Source organism: Solanum pennellii, chromosome 1 (genome assembly GCF_001406875.1).
Source record: "Solanum pennellii chromosome 1, SPENNV200".
Classification (NCBI taxonomy): Eukaryota; Viridiplantae; Streptophyta; class Magnoliopsida; order Solanales; family Solanaceae; genus Solanum; species Solanum pennellii.
The window spans coordinates 43978186-44001388 of NC_028637.1; the positions used below are offsets into that span (position 1 = coordinate 43978186).

Consider the following 23203-nt stretch of genomic DNA (forward strand, 5'->3'; position numbering starts at 1 on the left):
ATGTTTATGCCAATACTAATCATATGCCAATCATGTACAGTAAGAGAATCAAATATATTATAAGCACTTCTAAAGTAATACGATGAATCCATAACCAAGGGCATGCCATCCATTGGGAAAACTCCCAGCATGCTCTAAAAGAATGAACTATGAACATATGTAACAACACTGGAAGAAGTGATCATCGTCCATAAACGATGAAATGAAGCTACAACACTAAAGTAAAGAAGTGACGTGAGTTATAACATAATTAAAGGGGTCTAAATTAAGTAAGTGATCAGAATGGGGTGTTAAAGCAAGTGAGACAAGTCTTACTTACACCTAAGCTACTATGTTAAAAGAATACTCACGAATGAAGGTGTTACAATGTGTGAGACTAGTCACATTAACACCTTAGGATGATATGTAAGGACAATTGACATTTTATCAATATAAAGTAAAGATGATATATAAGGACAATTCACATTTCATCAATGTAAAGTAAGGATGATATGTAAGGACAATTCACATTCATCAATGTAAAGTAAAGATGTTACGTAAGGACAATTCACATTTCATCAATGTAGAGTAAGGATGACAAGTCATCAAAAGAGTAAGTAAATCTCAGTCTGGAAGCAAGCCTCCATAGTGCTTTAGTCAACACTAGAAGATAAAGAAGAAATGAACATTCACGTAATGAGGTGAGTAATTATGTTAATCTATGATGCTAATGAAAATGGTGACAACATGATAAGAGGTTAATGTTAAAGATGAGAGCAATCTCAAATGAGCCTAAGTAAATGTTACCAAAATGTACTCACCTATGAGAGTGTAAATTTAATGAACAGACCAGTATCTATGAACACTCTAATGAAAGTATTGAAGTTAATGCACACTTAATACTAATGATTAGATGAGAAATCATATAATGAGCTATGATGTCCTCATGCTAGAAGCCAACTTATATGATGTATGATTTGAATGTAATGGAACTTTGTACTGAGCACCGCTAGGCTAGCTTTGAGTGGTGATGCCTTCCTTCAGGAAGAGTGGAGGTTCACGTAACTCTCATGAGATGAGACTGTACGGCATGCCGGGTATGAGTCTCCTTATATCTCCTAGTCTTTGAACCTATACTGCCAATATAGGGATCTAGCAGGGTTCGACTCCCTATATATGCTAGCATGTTTGGGTCACTTTGGGCGGTGATTCCTACTCTTTTCGGTGTGGGGCAGACACTGGATTTCATGATGCTCACATGATCTATGTCGGTTAAGGTTAAAGTTCCCAAAGAAAGAATGAGGCCAGCCTAAAATTATAAAATATAAAGAAATGAACGATATCGAAGGTGTTTGTGCAAGACAATCAGGAGGTGAAATCAGATTCAAGTAATGACATTAGGTCATTCTTGGTCATTGCACTTCATGATCCCGATGAGAGTCTTAAACTTCATCCTAGGTATAGGTGGTGTTTACATCAACCTACAAATGAATGAAATGAATAACGTGAAGTACAAATGAACGACTATGGTTTTGCTAAAAAAGGCCCTCGGGTTGAGGTCCCATATGTTGGGCCCTCACTTGAGATGTCTTATGCTACATCAACGATTCCAAAGTCTCGTGTATATGAAATGTATAATATATAAAATATGAAAGTAATGAAATCAATGACATGATCAATAGAGAATTGCTTATGAAAGGTAATGAATATATAGTGTAAAGAATGACTCACTGTGAACACCTAATTTTTTACGAAAATATAATATATTTTATACCAATTTAAAAAGGGTTATATTTAAAATGAAATAAAATGATAATAATAAATTGTAATTAATACAAATTATGAGATCAATTATAATTTAATAATAATAAAAAAATGATAAATAGAAGTTTTTTTTTTGAACGACCCTTTAGGTGGGTCAGGGGCTAAGCAACACCCCCAAGCCTTATCATTAATAGAAACAAAAAGGTACAAGAAGGGGGACATAAACCTTACCTTCTATCATTTGGTAGGTTTATAGTTGACATAGCTACTAAGGTTAGTCAACTCAACCTTATACATTGAGGTGCTATCTATAGAAAAACGAAGTATCTAAAGAGGAATTCTCTCCTAATACATTTTTTCTAAGAAAACATGAATAGGAGACTCTCCCTTTACAACTCAAATGAAAAGAGAAATCTATATGAAACTATTGTCTATGCTAATCCATCCACTTTGTTTTTCCCCAACTTTGTTGTATTTCCACCTTCCTGTTGATGAATTTGTTTGAGTATTTTGTATGTGTAGTAATTTGCTTGTTTCTTGCTAATCTTTATTTCCTTCTACCTGCAACAACAATTATACCATTCATAGACATAATATATGTTTTAGGTAAAATTCTGTGATTGCTTGTTCCCATGCTATCTTCTTCTACCTGCAACATTAATTATACCAGGCAATAATATATGTTATAGGTAGTAAACTGGAATAAAGAAGTCAAGGGGGATATTTAATACTTCTTGATTTCCTCCTTCTGAAGTTTTGAACTCCCATTTTCTCTAGGATACAGCTTCCTTTTGCTTCTTGTGGTAATTGATTATAAGTATAGAAATGTTGTATGATTTCTTGACTGTGACTATGCTTTGATAATATGTCTGTGTACTGTTGGCTTCCCTGTATATATGTACACATGAAAAGTAATTACAATGGTTAGTAAGATTTTGTATTTCTAATACAGACCTTTTTCATTTCCAAGGAAGTTGAGCTTTGCATAATAACGACTTGTTCAATAATTCTGAGTTAACCTCAAGGATGATATTTCTATATCCATGCTCTATACACCATTGCAATCCATATATAGCAGATTGTATCTCTGCCTGATTGTTAGTGCCTTCCCCAAGTGGTATAGCAAAAGCATATATGATATTACCATATTCATTTCTAAGTATTCCACCCCCTCCAATTTTTCCTAGATTAGATAGTGCACTACCATCTGTATTTAGCTTATATCTAGTAGTAGTAGGAACTTTCCAAGTGACAATATCAACCTTTACATCATGCCTGCATTTCTCAAATACTTCAACCAATTCTGTCAAATTTCCAGGCCATTTAATATAAGGAAATATGGTGTAAAGGATAAGTAATATATGCTTAAGAATAAGATATTTGACTCTGAAAATACTGGAAGTCTTTCTACCATACTTAGTTGCACACCTATTTTTCCAGAGATTCCAACATATCACAATAGGTAATACTTTGATCACTGTTTTATGAGCCTCATTTTCCCTATATTATCACACCAATGTACTATACAATTAGTCAAAGATGTTTTCTGAATTGTGATACCTATGGAATTTGAAAAGAATTTCCATATATGTGTTGCAAAATTACCATGCAAGAATATATGATCAATATCATCCCAGGATTTATTTCTACAACAATAACATCTCACTCCATCAATTCCAAAACCTGCAAAGGTTTCATTGGTTGGTAATTTGAAACTTAAAGCTCTCCATAATAGAAATGACATTTTGAAAGGCATATGTTTATGCCAAATAAGAGAATTAATCTGCTCAATGTTTCCTTTAACTCTGCAAACATCCCAGGCTGAAGAACAGGAGAAGTTACCAGAATCAGTTGGTTTCCAAATTGCTATATCCTTACTCCCCTGTTGATATTGGAATTTTGTGTTCAATATCACTGGAATCATTAAGGCTGGAACTTGTTGCCTTAACTTCAGTTCATTCCAATTACCATTAATCAGAAAATCATTAATAGTGTCATTGTTGAGACTTGAAATGCTATCATTATACTTAGCCAAAGCCCAAACTCCTAACCAATTATCCCATCAAAAGGAACAGCTTCCAGACCTAATCTGCCAACTAATATGCTCTTCTACTTTGTGCCTGTTATTCAACATGTATTTCCAGATCAAAGAATTGCCATTGTCAAATTTCTTCGCTACAGGATTTGATCTCTTGCAATATTTTGATTTATGAAATTGACTCCATGTAGATGAGTTAGATCTAAACATCCACCATTGCTTATATTGGAGGGCAGTACATACATCTTTAATCCTTCTAATACCTACTCCCCCTTCATTATATGGTAGGCTTAACCTGTCCATAGATGCCCAATGATATTTCTTTTTATCCTGATCTCTTCCCCAGAAAAAATTGGAGATAATAGACTCAATATATTTAATAATAGTACTAGGAGGAGAAATTGCAGCCATTGTATGAATTGGGATAGAATGAAGCACATGTTTGATCAAAGTAATTTTTCCCCCAAAGCTGAGGATTTTAGTCTGCCAGCCAGATATCTTTTTGGCAATTTGTTCTACTAAATGTGAATTATAAATAATCTTTTGTCTCCCAACATAAATGGGACAACCAAGATAAGTAATAGGGATTTCTTTTTGAGAAAATCCAGTGACTTCTTTAAAAAATATGGATAATATCTTGGGGAGTTTTATCTGGAACCATAAAATAACTCTTCTTCTTATTAATAAGCTGTTGGGAGACAGTTTCATAATCCTTTAAAGTATCCATCATAATTTTCATAGATTCTCTGTTAGTAGAGGAAAATATAATCACATCATCTGCAAAACTTAAGTGATTAATCTGAGGGCCTTTAGGTTTCATATAAAAACCTTTGTAAACAGGATTATTATGAATATTATTGAGCATTCTAGTAAGTACTTCAGCCCCTAAAATAAATAGGGCTGGAGATAGTGGATCACCTTGTTTAAGCCCTCTAGTTGAATGAAAAAAGCCTTTCCTATGACCACTAATAATAAAAGAATACCAATTATTACTCATGATTCTCCATACTAAATCAATGAAAATTTCTCCATAACCAAATCTCCTCAAAACAAGACAAATAAATGACCAGGAAACTCTGTCATGTCATAGGCCTTTGTCATATCCAATTTGATAACAACATTATGACCTATCTTAGGTTTCTTGATATCATGAATGATTTCTTGATTCTGTAATACTCCTTCCTTTTATAAATCCTGACTGGTTATCAAAAATTATTAGAGGAAGAATATCAGCCAACCTCCTGCTAAGTAATTTGGAAATAATTTTATTAGTAAAATTACTTAGACTAATAGGTCTAAGATGAGTAAATCTATTAGGTTGATTAATTTTGGGAATCAATACCAAACAAGCATGTGACATGAACTTAGGCATTTCATGGCCACAGAAAAAATATTGAACAGCAGCTAATATGTCCTCCTTAATAATATGCCAACATGCTTGATAGAATTTACCCCCAATGCCATCTGGTCCAGGAGCAGAATTTGGATTCATAGCAAATACCACTTGTTTTAATTCCTCCATATTAGGCATATCCTGAAGTATATGATTCTGATCTGGAGTAATTAAAGAAGGTATGTGTTGAAAAATCCTTTCATCTATACTGTTATTCTGGCCAGTGAAAATATTTTGATAATAGTCACAGGCAGCCTGTGCTATTTGATCATCTCCCTGTATCCAGCTATCATTACTATCACAAATTTTATGAATAAGTAATCTTCTCCTCCTTCCCCTCATTAAAGAATGGAAATATTTAGAGTTAGAATCTCCTTTCTTAAACCAATGTAACTGAGTCTTCTGTTTAGGGATAGAATTTTCCAATTTCAAATATCTAATATAATTTGCATTCAATCTCTGCAATTCTTGTCTATCATTGTCTGTTTTTTGAGTAAGGAAAACTTCTTCAGCCTTCTTAACTGCTTCTTCAAATTCTTTGACTTTAGCAAATATATCTCCATACTCATTCTTTGACCATTTGCTAAGAGTTGTTGTTAACCTCTTCAATTTCTGGTGTAATTTCCAAAAAGGATTACTAGTGACCCTAATATCCCAACACCTTTGGATAGTATCAATAAAATTTGGATTATCTACCCAACAATTTAAGAATTTAAAATATTTAATAGGTTGCACATCCTTTTGACATACTTCCAATAGTATAGGACAGTGATATGAGCCAACAGAAGACAGATGTTCAATAGTAGATTGAGGCATATTTTCTAACCATTGATCATTAACCATAACCCTATCTAATCTCTTCCAAACTCTGTCAGGAGCTTCTCTTTGATTACACCAAGTAAAGGGAATCCCTTTATAACCTAGATCAATTAATCCACAATCTTCTATCACACTAATGAACTCAAAGCTCTTTTTATGTTATAAGGAATACCCCCTTCTTTTTCTTCTGTAGAAGCGATCACATTGAAATCCCCAATAGTGCACCAAGGTATATCCATATTAGAGAAGTGTAATTACTTGTCCCAAAGTGGTCTTCTCAAATGATCTTTACATTTAGCATATATACAAGACACTAGGAACTTCTCATTACAATCAGTAATATTAAATTCACCAGTTATATGCTGATCATTACTTTCTATAATGTTGCCATTTAAAGTACTAGACCAAAATACCCAAATTTTACCATTAGGGCTGCTAACTGCATGATCCATTTGCAATTTCATCCTAATAATATCAATCTGAGCAAAGTTAGAAAAAGGTTCTAAGATTACAATCAAATACAAGTTATGCATTCTTTTAAAGTTTGAAGTCTTTCCAGGGAGCTTTTGGTATTAATACTCCTGGCATTCCAACTAATGGCTTTTAAACATCAAAAACCTTTTGATTTGGATCTTGTCATGGGCCTGCTAGAGGTTTCAGAGGTGCTAGGAATTTGTTGAGAGGCTTGCTTGTCCTGTTTCCTACCTCTAGAAGACAGCCCTTGCTTAGCAGTAATATCCTGAATTTCTTTGGACCAAACCGGCTGGTCCTTAGAACCTAATTGAGTCTCCTTAGGATTGTTGATTTGAGGTCCTTCTTCCTCAGAATCATACATAGATTGATTATCAGGATCCCACTCATCCTCAGAATTAATAGTCTCATATTCATCATTCTTAGTGATATCTTTATTTTTTCCTGTATTACTTAAATTTTGTTGTTTCTTTTTAATATTATCTCTTTTATTTTTACTCATCCTACTACCAGACTTATTATTGAACCTATCATATTGTTGACCAGTGTCAGGATCAATTTGTTTGTTTGTTTGATTAGTGCCAGAGAAAGGTTCATCTAAATTTCTATTATCAAACATTTCCCCCCTCCCTTTGGACACCCCTTCATTCATATTAATAGGTATCTCCTGTCCTCCATCCATACCTCAAACAGCTACACAAACAGATAAAACATTACCAGAATTTCTAGGTATAGTAATGGGAACCATACCTTTTATGTTTTCAGTATCTTGTTGATCACTAATTACCTGTTTGTCCTTCCTTTGCTGTGTAATAAGTTGTTCCCTGTTAATCCTTGTTTCTTCACCTTGAGTCTGTGTTTTATTGTTGTGTTGTTTTCTGTTTCCAGCTGAAGTAATCTGTTGTCTTTGCTCTATTCTTTTTCTGTGTTCCTCTCTATTTCCTCTACATTTGTTAATATGTCCTGGACATCCAAATCAATATATGTATTTTTGGTAGGTATAGTAGATATACCTGTTTGTTCCCTTTGTTGTTGTAATGTTGTTCTTTCCATATTTTGACCTGTCTGTTGTTGATTGTTATTCCTTCTCCTCTATGTCTGCCATTCTTGTTTTTGCATATTTTGTTTTGTTTTCTCCCCTTGATATATATCTTATTCCCTTAAGTTTGTTTCCTTGTTCTCATAAACCTGCAATTCTTTTTGAGTACTGTAAGTAGTATCTTTTTTTTTTGTTTATTTTTATCCATATCTTTCCTCTTTTTATTATCCTCATCCCTTTGTTTAACAATGCAGTCACATTCTTTATGTCCTTGATGTTTACAATAATAACAATAATCAGGAATATTATCATAAACAATTTTTTGCCATCTACCATCTGTAATATCTTCCCCAAAATAACCCATACAAATATGAGAGGGTTTATCTTTAGTAAGATCTACTTGGACTTTAACACGAACTTGACTTCCCCTAGTTTTGTTTATAGAGGCAGAATCTAAATACAACACTCTACCTGTGGGAGATAAAATACTAGTGATAAACTCCTTATTATAACAATGCCAAGGTAATTTCGGAAGAGAAATCCATATAGGTACTAATGGAGTTTCCTCATCCGGTTTAAAAGTAGGAGTCCATGCTTGAATCCTCATAACTTGACCCTCTATTGTCATACGCTGCTTAGTCCAAATCATATTGTAATCAAGTTCATTGTCAAGATCAATATAAACATGACAAGAATTAAAATGAGCTATCTTAACACCACCAGACAATTGAGTTTGAAGGATGAAATTCTTCCTAATTAATTCCACTCTAGGCATAGTTTGAACAAACTTACCTATTAGAGTTAATTTGCAAGCAGAAGCCAGATCATTAACTACTTCATCTTTCACATACAACACAGCAGGAAGTCCTTGTTTCGTGGTGATTTCAGGCTCAATTAACTTAATACTAACACCTATTTTAGATTGGTTATATCTCAATCTATCAGCATAGGTTTGTATTACAGTGTAAGGAGCCGGTTCTTGCATTTGATCTTTCTTAGGAAAATTATTAGGATTTCCTGTATTTTGATCTGTTTTACCAGTGGGAGGCTTAGCAGTAGGTCTATCAAAATTAGTAGAAATCTTAGGAAAGTTCGTTTGATACTCTACTTCATGTTGCCTACCAGTTTCAAGAACATTCCTATTATTATCCCTAATTCTTGTTTCAGTAAGCACCTGAGCATTGTATTTACCTTGATTATCATTTCTATTCTGATGCATAGAAGAAGACTCACCAGTTTGTCGATTCAAGTTAGAAGGAATTGAACCTTGATTTCGTAGTTCCATAGATCGGTTGAGTGTCTGTATGTCTTCCCTCTGAGAAATTGAATGAAGGGGCACATTACCGGTTCGTTGAGGACCCAAATTTCCTTCATTTTCTGTGTTTGAAATCCTTTTGTTGTTGTTGATTCCTGCGACTTCCTTCAAGCAATTGCCCTATATTCCTTTGCTGCTGGTCAAGTCGGTTTTCTTGTTCAATATTTCTCATCTGTGATTCTTCGACTTCCTTAGCAGCTGACAATTCGATATTTTTGTGTCTCGATTCCCCCAAATTTTGGGTGTTATGTGTATCAAGAGCAGGAGATGATTTCCCAGTACCCATTTCTTGTCGATTCCCTTCCGATTGCGATTGATTTGTATCTCGATTTTGAGGCACTTCTGTCGCCTCCTTATTACGATCCCTCGATCCACTCGTTTTTTGAGTCGTCTGTATGCCAACCGGTGGAATTACACCCTCTTTAACCCCTATATTTTTTCTTGATTTATGAATGTGTCTTGATTCGTCCAATTCCTCCTCCGCTGTGGCAGTATGGATTGCTTCTTCCCTCAACTGCGAGGAAGTGGAAGATGATTCTTTAATTAGTTCATGACTTGTGGCTTGAATATTAGGATTTTGCACCATTGGATTTGGATCCGGTGGTCTGAAACGTTCATCTTGCGGTACTCCAGTCATCACAACGTTACAAATTCCTTGAACAATTAGCTGAGATAGCTAATCCCTGAAGAAACGCTTTGAGAGAATTCTTAGAGAGAGATTTTAGAGAGAGAAAAAAATCTGAAAAATGAAAAAGCGATAAAACGAAGTTGGGAATTTAAGTTATTTGTTGGATCTATCTAGTCTAAAAATAATAATACGATATAAAATATTATGAAAAAGTATAGAAAAAAAGAAAGAAAAGAGGAGTCCTAAAAATTTCAAAATTGTTTACCTTATCCTAATTACTCCTAACTTTCTAACTTATTTTCCTAAAAAACCTCATCCCATATATTTATTTTTATTTTTATTTTCTTTTGCACGATTTTGTTTGTTAAATTTTACACTATTTTTTTCATTTATTTTGTGTCGTTAATTTACTATTATTTATTTATTTTATATTTTATATCCTTATCTCAATTTTTTAAATTTAATCTTAATCCCACTGCACTATGTTCTTTTAAATTAGTTGCAGATTCTCCCCCAAAAAATATGATATAACCCCACATTCAGTCTAAAATATACAAAGAGAGATAGAGAACACATAGCGGCAGATTGAAATGCAAACAGGAAAAAAAACAAGAGCAAACACAAAGAGAAGAAAAGTGAGTTATTTCTTTTGAGAGTAAGGTTAGAGTTAGAGCTTTGATCGTCATTCCAAATTCGTGGATAACAGCTCGCTTTTGTGGTATCAATTTTCGCAGCGAGGTAATTATAAATTCTCGCGTGATTTAAATAATATTACTTGTATGAAAATTTGATTCCAATAGTATGAAATTCCTCAAATCGCATGTAGTATATTTATTATTCTTACGTTATTATTATTATTTTTATTATTACTATTATTATTATTATTATTATTATTATTATTATTGTTATGCTTTTACATACACTTTGTAACTTATATCTCTTCATGATATTGAATCGTTAAATTTGAAATAGATTCGTATATCTTTCCGTCTAGTTTATCACTTTACAAGATTTTGTTCAATTTATTGTAGACTTATTAGATTATGACATGAAAGTAATTAATAAATGATTCTTAAAAAAATATCTAAGTAGAATTGCTAATTAAAAGGAGAAATAAATTTCATCTAGAGATTCATGATAAAGTAGTGATAATTATTATTATGCTTGATAATAATAATAATAATAATAATAATAATAATAATAATAATAATAATAATAATAATAATAAACTAATAATTATAAGAAAAAAATTTGAAAAATTATATAAAGAGAACAAGAGAATTAAAAAATAAAAAATGAAAAGAAGAAAGCATAAAAAAAACAACTAAGAATTAATTTTTTTTAAAAAATAACAGTTTTTTTAACAAAAACAAAAAAAAATCAAATAGAAATAAAAATCTGAAAAAATAGTAAAAAGAAAAAAAAAGTTAAAAACATAAAAAGAAAAATAGTAAAAAAAGAAAGAAAAGAGGATGTAGCACAAAATTTATTTTTTTAAAAGAACGAACGTAAAAAAAAAAGAAGATAACAAACGTAAACAAAAAAATTGATTAAAAATAATAATTATTTTTTAAAAAAAAAGAGACAGAATGTTAAAAAAATTGTTACATACATTCAAAAAAAAAGTTAAAACCTTTCTTTAAAAAATATAGTCCTAATCTATTTAGACTTTTTGTGATTAAAACTAATTTCAAATCTCATAAAATTTCATGTTTCTATTTTTAAATAAAATAAATAAATACAAATCCTAAATTAACTTGAACTCTAAATTTTTTTCCTAACTATAAAATACCTATATAAATTCAACCCCATAATAACATAAAAATAAATATACAAAAAATGTAATAGCAAAATAAATAAGTAAATAATAAATAATAAATATATAAATAAATATGAGTATTTCAAATTTTGAATTAATGGACACACACCAAAAAATATAAAACAATTTTCAATAGATTTAAAATAAATAAGACAATTTTAATATGTTTAAAATAAATGAGAGAATAAAGTAAAAACAATTTATTATTAAGTTAAATAATATAATATCCAAAATTAAGTCTAGTCATACCAAAGTTAATAAAACGACTGTGCTAGAACCACGTGACTCGAGGGGTGCCTAACACCTTCCCCTCGTTCAATTACCCGAATTTCTAGTTCGCAAACCAATAAAAGTAGAGTCGAATTTCCTTTTGATTAGGGATTTTAAGGTGACTTGGAACACCAAATGTCAATTCCAAGTGACGACTCTGAATAGTAAAATAATCTCTTTTCAAAATGTCATTTTAATTAGAAAAACTTTTTTTCTTTCAAAACAATAAAATCAAAAATTATTTTGAGAAAAAAAAAGAGGCGTGACAGATGGCGACTCAGCTGGGGACTAACTAGAATTCGAGCTTTAAATATTGATTTATGTATGACTATGATTTATTTTATTCACGCTTTTGGATATTGTATTTATTTGTCTTAATATGATTAATTTTTATTTATTTAATTTTTGATGATATTTGAATTGAATTATTATTTTCTTCTCTCTCGCACCATTCTAAGTCTTTTATAATAATAATATGAGAATTGCGACTGCGCACCCCACTTCTATCAAGATAGACAGTGGATCTTCAATCCATGGTGAAGGATTTTTAATTATATATGTATAGGATGGGGAGCACCCATGCACAAAGCTGGAAAGCGCTGCTACCGGAACGTTGCTACTCTCTGAATCGAGTTGTCCGCTCGTTTTACAGTCAATCTAGATATTTTTCCTCACAAGTTAAACATTAGTAGAACTAAAACTTTCAGACATGATATCCTTACTAGGTTTCGCTTTATCTGCATCATGTGCTTCTATCTTAGAGAGACTCGGCATGGGGGCCCAATCTTACATAAACAAGAAGCATTCATGGTGGCATTCTTGGGAGCCATGATTATTTCAAGGAAGGATAAAAAAAATCGATATTCATCTTTCAGGAATAGTCACTGTTATGATGAAGAAAAAGAAATCCACTATATTGCCGATGATGTTGGCTGATATTTATCGTACTTTGACTAAATGTAGAGAGGGGGGAGACTTTTTTGAAGGTTGTAGCATAATATTGCAAATGTGATTTCTGGAGCACCTGTATCACCATCGTTTTGCGACAGATTTCAAATCCGATTGGACAAATTATATTTTGAGCCACCCAGATAGGATGAAAGAATTAGGAGACAAATTGCCAAAAGGTGTCAAAGCATGGAGACATTATCTTCTTGAATTGACGACATCTAAGAACAATCATTGGTTCCCTGCTAGTGAGGTAATTGTTATGTCTTCCTATCATCCATTCTTCGTTCTGACAGGCCTTCGTGGGTTCCAACCATACATACCCCTCCGAGTTCAGCGCCAACTAGGACAAAAACAAATTTTACCTAAAGCCGAGAATACGCAAAATTTCGTGTGGGAGGTGGCATTTGAAGATCGAGATTGAGAATCAGAAGCCCAAAAAATTTGGGGTGGTAGTAAAACTTTAAATTCGAAAGCTATGGTGGAAGACCGCGTAGAAGGAGAAGTTGAACCCTTATACCTCCATTGTTTCTTTGATCAAGTACCTCTCAAAGTGATGCCCGGAGGATCAACGCAAGGAATCATAGATCGAGAAGAGGAAATTGAAGTAAGAATCAAGCAGGCCCGACTCAAGGTAGAAAGAAATTATAGGTCTACTTTGGATATCCTAAGTAATGACCTAAAAAATGTTAGAGAAGAGTTGGCTCAACGTGATGCAATATTCGAAGAGAGAGTTACATTGATTGAGAAAAGGGCTGAAAAAAAACATCGATCTATTATTCGAACCCTACATGAAGATTTGGGTATTGTTACAAGTACAATGGAGAAAAAGGAGGAAGAATATAAGAAACAAAATACTCTTAATGCACGCGCAAGCTAGGTTACAAATCAATTAAAAGCTTCTATGGGACGAGAAAGAGACATAGCAAAGCATTTCACATTGTATCAAGCAGAAGTGGCGACCGAAAGGAACCAATGGATGGAAGAGTGTGAAGAATTTCATAACCATATTGAAGAGCTCCAAGCACATGAAGAGCATCTGAGTTACGAAGTTGTCAGTACTGAAGAATGGTTGCAGAATTGTCATGAGAATATGGAGGAGGCCAGAGGACAAGTGCTTCAATTGACAGAGAACTTGATTGATGTTTATGGTGGTCATCTCCATCGAAGTGATGAGAGCCTGAGCCGAGAGGCGCGTGCACTAGCCCCACATCTGCCGAAAGATTTGTTCAAGGTCTACTCTAGCCTAGGGGCAATTGATGATAAAGAAATGTCGGAGATGGATTTTCTTTATTATTTTTCTTTTTAGTTCGTCAAATTTTGTTTTAATCTTAAGTACTTTGATGTTTTTATTTTGGTCATTTTGATTTGAATGGTATTTTCATTTTAAGTTAAATAAATGTCATATTTTTATTTTCAAAGAAATTTATTTACATGAACTACGTAATGATCTGATTCATGTTCAAACATGATACATAGGCAACCTTTAATAGGTTCGATCAAAATGCATTCAAATTATTCAAGTGAGTAAAGTAGGGAACCAAATGACATAAGCAAGTCGTCCAACATATGAATAATCTAGGTACATAACATACAACGTGCATTTAATATCCTCAATGTGCTGAATCCTAACACATTTTTGTGTTTATATGAGAACTAAAAGAGTTTAAAAGGTGGTTGGTTTGTGAGGAGAGCTAGCATCTCATCAATATAACACAAGATCAAAAGGGAAAGAAACAATGACACATAAAGAAGGAACAAAGTCAGAAAATGAAGACGCACAAACTCAAATGGTTGCGCAAGAATCGGTACCTATAGAAGAGGTGAAAATGTTAAGACAACAGATGACCGAAATGTACGAAGCTTGGATGAATGGGCAAGCTCCTCCGCCTTCAATTCAAGAATATTTGAATGTGAATATGTCATTCCCCATCCAAGCATCAACAAGTGACCCGGTTTATCCACCTGGGTTTGGACACTACATTAACACATCTAATACTTTTGAAACTTCCTTAGTAAACCCGTTGAAACCATCAATGATGAATAATCCACTTTTCATGCCTACTGTCCAAACTAATACAATTCCTCAATCGAAACTGGTACGAAAATCCAATGATGAGCCTATACTCAAAGATCAATACGCCCAAGGTCATGCCCCTAAATTAACTTTCAATGTTCCTAACTCTTACAACCACCAATACAGTTCTCCCGTTGAGGATAAGAAAAACATTAAGAATGAGGAACATGAAGAAATTGCAAGGAAAATGAGGAGTTTGGAACAAAACATAAGGAATATGCAAGGTCTGGGAGGACACAAAAGTGTCTCATTTAAGGACTTATGAATGTTTCCAGATGTTTACTTGCCCATCATTTAACGACTTATGCATGTTTCCAGATGTTTACTTGCCTATAGGGTTCAAAAATCAAAAGTTTGATAAAGATAATGGTCATAGCGATCCAGTGGCTCATTTGAAAAGATTTTCTAATCAGTTGAGGAGAGCCGGAGGAAAAGAAGAACTTCTTATGGCTTACTTTGGAGAGAGTTTAACGGGTGTAGCATCAGAATTATTTATCGATCAGGATATTTCTCATTGGCACGTTTGGGATGATATGGCGCAGGATTTTGTCCAACAATTCCAATACAATATCAATATTGTTCCCGATCGCAATTCCCTAGCTAATATGAAAAAGAGTCCTCTAAAATTTTTAGGGAATATGCTATAAGATGGAGGGAGCAGGCGGCTAGAGTCAAACCGCTGCTGAAAGACTATGAGTTAATTGATGTTTTTCTCTGGGCTCAAGAACCTGACTACTTTCATTATCTTCTCGTCGCAATGGGCAAGCCTTTCACCGAAGCGATTAAGATTGGAGAAATGGTAGAGAATGGCATAAAGTCGGGTAAGATTGTGAGTTAGGCAGCCATTAGAGCTACCACACAAGCAATACAAAGCGGATCCGGTAATTTTACCAATCGAAAAAAGAAGGAGGAAGGGTCCATGATGGCATCTGGATCGAGAGGTGTTCAAATGGGCATGAACATGAACCATCCTTATGGTCAAGTATAACAAGAACAATATAATTCTCCTCAGCATTATTAACCGTCCCAATATGCAGTTCTCAACACTCAGGCATATGTTCGGCCTCCTTCGCGCTAACAATGGCGGGGGCCTGCCCCACAAGTTTCTCGCCCCCAACAACAAAATTTCCAGGCGTCATACAATCCACGTCCCCGAACAAACTATACGAGAGAACAAGGTCGAAAACAAAATTTTACCCCAATTGGGGAATCGTATATGAGTTTGTTACGGAAATTAATACAATTGAGACTAGTTGAACCTGTCAATCCGTACGTTGTCAATCCAAATGCAAGAGGCTTTGATCCAACTATTATATGCGAGTATCACGCCAATGCTCCAGGTCATAGCACAGAGAATTGTTCGACCCTAAAAAGAGTCATTGAGAAGTAAATCGAGGATAAGGTAATCGAGGTAAGCAATGAGGAATCACCAAATGTCACCAATAACCCACTCCCTTCTCATAATAATTAGCGTGTTGTGGGGATGATTGACATTTTTGAAGATTATGAGAAAACAAGTATAACAAAAGTGGAAAGCAAGGTTGCAAAAGAAGAGTCTAGTATGGTTTTAGAAACAATACAAAGGGCACCGATAATTGTTAAAGGTGCACGTTCAAATATTGTGGACTCGAGGATGCTAGTGTTGTATGTCCCTGGATCTATAAAAAGAGGAGATGTACCGTTGAATGGACCAAAATGCTACATTCCAGGTAAATTTCAACGTTTGATCAAAATTAAGAAAGTATGAAAGAGCCAGTTGTGATATAAATTGCAACACAACTTCCGATCACAAACACCAAGGCCGTTCTGTGGAACTACAACAAAGTCGTCGTTACTCACAAGGGAAAGGAGATTGTTGAAGAAACAAATGAAACAACAGGCTTAAATCATTCCGGAAGGTGTTATGCTCCGGAAGAAATAAAGAGGGACAAACAAATCAAAGAAAATCAGTTGCCGATAAAAAAACAAGTCATTGAGGAAGATGCTGAAGAGTTTCTTTAAAAGATGAAAGCTCAAGATTATTCTGTTATAGATCAGTTGAGGAAAATGCCTGCTCAAATCTCTTTGTTTTCATTACAGATATATTCTAAAGAACATCGTGAAGTTTTGACCAGAATTTTGAATGAGGCACATATCTCAGAAAATATTACAGTAGGTCACTTGGAAAAGATGGCCAATCGAATTTTCGAGGTAAATAAAATCACTTTCACTGATGATGAATTTCCCTTTTAAGGATATGGACATAATAGGGCTCTACATTTAACCGTGAGATGTGAAGAACACTATGTGAAGAGAGTCATGGTGGATGGAGGATCGGGTGTATACATATGCCCTCTTTCCTCTCTACAAAGCTTGAAAATCAGCACTGATTGGATTCGTACTAACAATGCTTGTGTACGGGCATTTGATGGTGCAAAACGGGATACTCTTGGTGAAATATACTTAATTGTTACGATTGGACCAGTGGAGTTTGGAATCACTATTCAAGTCATTGACATGGACACGTCTTACAATATGCTTTTGGGTAGGCCATTGATCCATATGGCAAGAGCTGTGCCATCAACTCTACACCAAGTGGTCAAGTTTGAACATGACAAATAAGAAATTATTGTCCATGGTGAAGATGATCTCCCAATCACCCGAGATCCTTCAATACCATGCATTGAGGCTAAAAGAGGTTGTGAACCCCTCAACTATCAGGCTTTGGAGATAATAACGATTAATCAGTTCTTAGAAGGAAATCCTATCCTCCAACCTCATTTGTCCTCTACTTCAGTCATGGTGGTGGCTCAAATTGTACATAATGGCTATGAACCCGGAAAAGGGTTAGGTTTGTCGTTGCATAGAATTGTGAATCCTATCAATCCAATGGGTAATCAAGATACATTCGGTTTGGGTTTCAATCCAATTAGATTTGATAGAAAATGGGAAAAAGATCGTAAATGAAATGCTTGGAATCTGTCAAAGCCGATCCCCCATATTGCTCAATCTTTCATTAAATCTTGAGGTGAATCGTGTCCAGACTTACCTATCCAAAATGATGTGAATGAAATGTGTCAAGGTATCAAGGAAATGTTTTATGAGGGAAACATCACTCACATGGGTGAGGGCACTAGTCATATGAGTGTTCAGTTTATCGGCCTGAATGTCCAACTCAGTAACTGGAAAGCCACTCCTCTCCCAACAAGAAAAGAGTCTTGGTAGTTTTTGTTTTGCTGTTTTTTATTTATTTTCTTGGATTATTGTCAGGGTTGTAATTCAAACATTCTAGTTGTTTCGCTTTGTTGTTAACCCTTCTATCCTTTCTCATTCAATGCAATGAAGTTCTAGTTATCTTCTTTGTTCGAACTCTTTCGAATATTTGTCATTTTATTTTCATTTTTAGTTACGTTAACTTTAATAATATGACATGCATGCGGAGTTTACAATTAGTTCCTAAAAAGTTGTCTGGTCTCAAAAACAGTGAATCCTAAGACTAAGGAATACGATGAAGATGAAGTTGACGAAATAAAAAAGGGTTTGGATCAATTTGAAAATAAGCCTAAACCTAATTTAAGTGAAATATAGGTGGTTAATTTGGGAACTCCCGAAGAAGTGAAAGAAATAAAGATAAGTATTCATGTCGATTAAGTTATTCGAGATGACATAATTCAAGTTTTATTTGAATACAAAGATGTCTTCGATTGGTCATACGATGACATGCCGGGGTTAAATGCTGATCTGGTAGTTCACAAACTTCCCATACATCTTGATTTTCCACCTGTCTAGCAAAAGCAGACAAAATTTAAGACATATATGAGCGATAAAATCAAAGAGGAAATCATGAAGCAATTGAGTGCAAAAGTGACCAGGGTCGTCCAATACACTACTTGGTTGGCTAATGTTGTGCCAATACCAAAAAAGGATGGAAAGATCAGAGTTTGTGTTGATTATAGAGATTTAAACAAAGCAAGTCCAAAAGAATATTTTCCACTACCCAACATTCACATCTTGGTTGACAATTGTGCTAAACACGAGATTCAATCTTTCTTGGACTGCTACGCCGGATATCACCAAATTCTCATGGATGAAAAAGACGCAGAAAAAACTGCTTTCACCACCCCGTGGGGTACATATTGTTAGAGTCATGCCATTTTGTCTAAAATATGCAGGGGCAACCTACATGAGAGATATGACAACCATATTCAATGACATGATGCATAAAGAAGTTGAGGTATGTGTTGATGATGTCATCATTAAGTCTAGAACGCAAATTGATCATGTGCGTGATCTAAGAAAATTTTTTGAAAGGTTGAGAAAGTACAATCTCAAGCTTAATCCGGCTAAATGTGCATTTGGAGTTCCATCTGGCAAGATTTTGGGTTTTATAGTTAGCCGAAGAGGCATTGAATTAGACCCCTCCAAGATAAAGTCCATTCGAGAATTGCCACCTCCAAAAACCAAAACTGAAGTCATGAGTTTTCTGGGAAGGTTAAACTATATCAGTCGATTCTTCTCTAAACTCACTACTACATGCGAGCCGATATTCAAGTTGTTGAAAAATGATGTTGCTATTAAATGGAAATGTGAGTGTCAAAAGGCTTTTGACAAAATTAAGGAATATTTAGCAAATCCTCCGGTACTAGATCCCCCAGAGCCTGGTAGGCCTTAGTTTTTATAGCTCTCGGTGACGGATAATTCCTTTGGTTGCGTTCTAGGACAACATGACGTCGCGGGGTAAAAGGATCAAGCTATCTATTACTTGAGCAAAAAGTTCACATCCTATGAGGCAAAGTACTCTCTATTAGAAAAAACATGTTGTGCTTTAACTTGGGTCGCCCAAATATTGAAGCACTATTTTTTGTCCGACACCACTCACCTCATATCTCGAATGGATCATCTGAAATATATTTTTCAAAAAGCCATGCCGACGGGTAGGTTAGCAAAATGGCAGATTTTGTTTACAGAATTTGATTTTGTGTATGTTACTTGCACCGCCATAAAAGCACAAGCGTTGGCCGATCATCTGGCATAGAATCCGATTGATGATGAATACGAACCCTTAAAGACATACTTCCCTGATGAAGATATCAACTCTATTGAGGAACAAATTCCTGATGATGACCCCATATGGATATTATATTTTGATGGGGCTGTCAAAAAAATGGAGTAGGAATTGGGGCATTTCTTATCTAACCAAGCGATTGTAATTATCCTGCCACAGCGCGACGTCGATTCTTTTCTACCAACAACACAACAGAATACAAATCTTGCATCATGGGTTTGAATATGGCAATAAATTTGGATGTGCATGAGCTATTAATCTTGAGGGATTCCGACTTGCTCATTCGACAAGCTCGAGGCGAATGGGAAACTCGAGACATAAGCTCATACTATACAAACAATGTTTAGAAAATCTCATCAAAACGTTCAAGTCCATTGAATTTAGATATATTCCAAGGTTTCACAATGAGTTGGCTGATGCTTTGGCCACCGTAGCGTCGATGCTTCCATACCCAGGTAACTCCTACATTGACCCGTTGGAAATCCAAGTTAGGGATCAACATGGTTATTGCAATATAATTGAGGTAGAGGCAGACGGTGAACCTTGGTATCACGACATCAAGCAGTTTATAAAAGCTAGAGAATATCCACTGCATGCTGATAAAGATCAAAAAAGAACTATTAGGCGACTCGCCAATGGGTTCTACTTAAGTGGCGAGATCTTATATAAAATGACTCCAGATTTGAATTTATTCCGATGTGTGAATACTCAAGAGCCGGAAAAAATTATGAATGAGGTACACTCGGGGGCATGTGGCCCACACATGAATAATTAAGTTCTAGCAAAAAAGATTATTCGGGCAGGATACTATTGGTTGACCAAGGAGCGAGATTGCTTCCAATTTGTTCGCAAGTGCCATCAGCTCCAGATACATAGCAACTTGATTCACTCACCCACTTTAGAGTTGCATCCTATGTCTGCTCCGTGGCCTTCTGTTGCTTGGGAATACACGATATTGGGCCAATAGAGCCGAAAGCATGTAATGGGCATCAATTTATTTTAGTTGCCATCGATTACTTCACCAAATGGGTAGAAGTTGTCACGTTCAAATCAGTCACCAAGAAAGCAGTGGTGGACTTCGTTCATTCCAACATTATATGTCGCTTTGGCATACCAAAAATCATTATTACAAACAATGCAATGAATCTCAACAGCCACCTGATGAAGGATGTTTGTGAGCAATTTAAAATTGTTCATTGTTATTCAACCCTTTATCGGCCCAAAGCAAATGGGGCTGTTGAAGCTGCAAATAAAAACATCAAGAAGATTCTTAGGAAAATGGTGCAAGGATCTAGACATTGGCATGAGAAATTACCCTTTGCTCTCATGGGATATCTCACGACTGTTCGTACATCAGTAGGTGCAACTTCGTACTTATTGGTTTACGGAACTGAGGCTGTCATACCCGCAGATGAAATCCCTTCTCTTTGAACCATTGTTGAAGCAGAAATCAACGACACAAAATGGGTTAATCGAGGTTAGAACGATTAGCACTGATAGAAGAAAAACGAACGACATCAATTTTTTTTGGTCAATTATATCAGCAGAGGATGGCTCGGGCTTATAATAAGAAAGTACGCCCAAGAATTTTTGAAGTGGGTCAACTTGTTGTGAAACACATCCTTCCCCACCAAGACGAGGCCAAGGGAATGTTTGCTCCAAATTGGAAGGACCTTATATTATTAAGCAAGTGTTATCCAAAGGAGCTTTGCAATTGGCGGATATGGAGGGAAAAGCGATTGACACGATTGTCAATGCAGATTCGATCAAGAGATACTACATTTAGCACTCCTTGTCATTTTATGATGAGAGGATAAAGATGTATCCTCTTTTATCTCAAACACCACTGATCTGTTGCTTTTTTTAAAAAAAAAAACAAAGAAAAAATCCAAAAAAAAAGGTCATTGAACTACGTTTGACATGATTCCTAAAAGGATAAGTAGGCATCCATTCACTGCGGTTCGGTCTAATCTCTCAATAAAAACATAATCATGTTCTTCAATTCTCTAAAGGTTGAGACATTATATGGCGAACTATGGGAGAAAATAAAGAGAAATGAGAGAGTCTTATGAGTGAAAACCCTTACGGGTACTATAAGACGATGGTTTGTTGAGTGACAAAGATTAGAATGTCTTATTGGTGAAAAAACATGAAAGGTTCTACTGATTAAATAATGACATTTTATCTTTAAATGAGCTCATTCATTATAAAAGTCAAGGTTAGACTGAAAGGTGCAACATTGTTTCCTTAGATTCAGACAACTCGAAAAGATCAAACGTTCAGTCCAAATGCATGTCATGTTTTAAAGTCGTCACATACTTTCAGATAAGATTCTTTTCACTCCTTTTAAACATTCTCTTATTTATTAACTACTTCTAAAGACATAATTTTTCCTTCATAACCCTTTCATTAGTGTCATTTGTGCTTGTGTTCATTATTCTTTGAGTTTTTCCTCAGCATCAACTTGTGTCAGGTGAGAAAATAAAATTAAATTTGCAAAATTGAGTACCGTATTTCCGGTTGAATGTTGGGGACAATGCACTATATTGGCTAGGGCTGTGAACCTATCGAGAAAATAAATATCATAAATCGATACCATGTGAAAATAGATAAAGCAAGAGAGTTGCTCGGGAACGAATGAACCACACAACATGTACAAAATTTTAATGAGTTAGAACGTCCATGAGAAATGCTTCAAGGAAAGATAAGGATTGTCTTTAAACATATTGAAGATATTCGGACAATCATCAATGAGATGAATCTCCCAAGCGGGGCGGATCCAGAAGTCAAGCTTCACAAGATACTTGAAGTCACAAACCAACCACCATTTAGAAAGATTAACAATACATTTCTTTGATTTGAAACAGGTATAAAGCAGAATCATGTAAATAGTTTGCGAGAGACAAACGCCATGATGGTAAGTTCTTGAATCCTTACTTCTCATACAATATGCATGATAAAATAATAACAATAAAAATGATTTTTTTTTCTCTTAATAGAACCTGGGACATTTTATTTTATTTTTACTTTGTTCCATGTACAAATAAAAATAAAATAAAATAATGTTGAATAATAATAATATAAGTGAATATATATATATATATATATATATATATATATATATATATATATATATCAGAGANAGAAAAGTTTAAGCATGATAAAGTAACTTTTGAGATTCACCCTCTTTGTTTAAATGATGTGTAAGTGTCATTCGGGAACGAATGTTCCTAAGGGGGGATAGTGTAACATTCCGGAAAATTACATGTCTAGTGAAGAGCACAATAGGTCTTTAAGAATGCGTATTGGAGATACATAGGCATTCCAATGCCCAATATTGAGAAATATTGTGCAAAGTATAGAAAATTGGCTAAGGGGTATTAGCCAATTTCTATATAATACGCAAATAAGCAAAATATTAGGCATATTAGAAAATATTGGCTTAAAAGGTGTTAGCCAATTTTTTTAAGTATTAATGAGATTGTTTAAGAAATGTACCTGCAATGAAGACCCTAAGCTAATTTATTTGACTTTATATTACAACATTATGTACTAGGCATCCAAGTGTCAAGCCTATTACCATAGCACATGACCATCTA

At 34.5% G+C, this 23203-nt stretch overlaps 1 pseudogene; it reads left to right on the forward strand.

The window, feature by feature from the left end:
• The first annotated feature begins 19828 nt into the window (after nucleotides 1-19828).
• Nucleotides 19829-21035, forward strand: LOC107002019 (annotated as a pseudogene).
• Nucleotides 21036-23203: the final 2168 nt, after the last annotated feature.